The 2,247-nt window shown below is 37.6% G+C and overlaps 1 non-coding gene across 1 annotated transcript; it reads left to right on the top strand.

Annotated features, from left to right (window-relative positions):
- Nucleotides 1-1,410: 1,410 nt before the first annotated feature.
- On the top strand, nt 1,411-1,514 carry LOC139033895 (U6 spliceosomal RNA). Its single transcript, XR_011486383.1, has one exon. It is a non-coding gene; the product is annotated as a U6 spliceosomal RNA (small nuclear RNA).
- The last annotated feature ends 733 nt before the right edge of the window (nt 1,515-2,247 follow it).

Below are 2,247 nucleotides of genomic sequence, written 5' to 3'. Positions count from 1 at the left end.
TTAATATCAAGTGGGAAAGAAGATATGAATTGGCAATCATGGGATGGAAAGAAGGATTACATTATGTAAAGGACTGTCTGAATTTCTGCAATAACAACTGACATTTATTCAGTGTCTATAATGTGTCAGAAGTTTCACATACATTCTCTCTGATTCAAGCCAGAAAGTATGTATTGTTTTCTTTTTTAGCTGAAAAAAACCAAGTCTCATAACCTAGCTCAAGCCCAGATCTGTATGGCCCCAAAGCTCTTTCTACCTCATCACTCAGTCTCCCTGCTCAGAGGGGAAGTAGGAAAAGGGCTGGGAAAAGAGGATAGAAAGATCTATGGTGGGGATAAAAGGCTCCAAATTTCAAAATCCAGGAGAAACAGACACTTTTACTTCCTGAACCTCCTGGGGATTGATCTCTAACAGTACAAATGTGATTCAATGACTATTGCTGGCCCCACCAAAGGGTCTACCTGCTTACAGATGCTCAACATAGACTGTACAGAATTAGAAACTAAATGCATAAAAGGGAAACAAAGATCAATATTTGAATGAATGATATAAAAATCTTGAGGAAATCATAAAAAATGGCCATGATTATTTTAAGTTAAGAAATATAGAAATGAAAGATAAAATTTGGAAATCATAACTTTGTCTAGTTCAAAGTTGCGAACCATCATTTGTGAGTGGCTACTAGAAGCTATACAGGGATTTAACTACTCAGGCCTTGTGGGTTATGCAACTTTGTTTAAATGACCTATTGATTTTTTGGTTGAACTATTTTTTAAACTTTTTTGATAAATGAATTTCATTCCTAAAAACTGGCTAATTATGATTTCATTATATTCCCAATGTACTTGGAGATGTAGAGGATATTAAAAGAGTGATCAGAAATTAAATACAGTTCTTTTTTTTTGCCCAGTGGAAAGAATTTTACTTCTATGATTACATAATCTTTGCTTTTCTCACATAGGGGACTCAGCTCTGATAAAATTTTGATTAGCAGTTCAGTAGTTTGAGAATCCAAAGACAATACCAAAATGAAGTCTATTGAAAGCCCACTCCTTGTGTTATTATTGGGATAATTAATTTCTGTCATGACTAAAGGCCAAAAGGGAAGAGCTGGTACACTAATTCAGTTTTGTACACTCTGGTTGAAAACTTATTTGTTTGTAATTCATTGGTATGCCTTGCTTAAAGATGTAATTTAAAAAAAGTCAAAGTAAAACATCTTTAAAGCAATTTTGCATTCCTCCATTTAGTTTCTTTTTGAACTAAAAACAGCAATAATTACCTAGTCCTATATCTCTCTCCATCTGATCTGAGATGTTTAGAATGTGTTCCATAAAGTAAGAATTATTAAGGTTAATAAACTTGGAAAGCTTTCAATACTTTTGCCTTTCAAAAAAAAAAAAAATTCCAGAGCACGTTTTGGCAGCACATATACTAAAATCAGACTGATACAGAGATTAGCATGGCTCCTGGGTGAGAATGACACACAAATTCATGAAATGTTCCACATTTTTAGACATAGAGAACAGACTTATGGACATGGCAGGGCCATGAGGGGGGTGGGAGAGGGTGAGATGTATGGAGAGAATAACATGGAAACTTATATTACCATATGTAAAATAGATAACCAATGGGAATTTTCTCTATTACTCAGGAACTCAAACAGGTGTGGGATGGGAGGGAGATGGGAAGGAGGTTCAAGAGGGAGGGAACATGTATATACCTGTGGCTGATTCATGTTGATATCTGGCTGCTGCTGCTAAGTCACTTCAGTCGTGTCTGACTCTTGTGCGACCCCCATAGACAGCAGCCCACCAGGCTCCCCTGTCCCTGGGATTCTCCAGGCAAGAACACTGGAGTGGGTTGCCATTTCCTTCTCCAATGCATGAAAGTGAAAAGTGAAAGTGAAGTCGCTCAGTCGTGTCCAACTCTTCACGACCCCATGGACTGCAGCCCACCAGGCTCCTCCGTCCATGGGATTTTCCAGGCAAGAGTACTGAAGTGGCGTGCCATTGCCTTCTCCTGATATCTGGCAGAAAACAACAAAATTCTGTAAGTGATTATCCTTCAATTAAAAAGTAAACTAATTTTTAAAAATTCCAGGTAACTAGCAGCTTTGTCTGGGATCTACATCTCTCTTCATTTTGTTCTGTCCATCACACAATTTACTAACTTAAGAGGGAAACCTGAGAGAAGTGAAGTAGGAAAGGGATGTTCCTGTCAGCCTTTTGGGTTCTCAACGGTACA

The sequence above is a fragment of the Odocoileus virginianus genome, unplaced genomic scaffold (assembly GCF_023699985.2).
Source record: "Odocoileus virginianus isolate 20LAN1187 ecotype Illinois unplaced genomic scaffold, Ovbor_1.2 Unplaced_Contig_7, whole genome shotgun sequence".
Classification (NCBI taxonomy): domain Eukaryota; kingdom Metazoa; phylum Chordata; class Mammalia; order Artiodactyla; family Cervidae; genus Odocoileus; species Odocoileus virginianus.
This window is presented reverse-complemented; position numbering and strand designations above follow the sequence as displayed.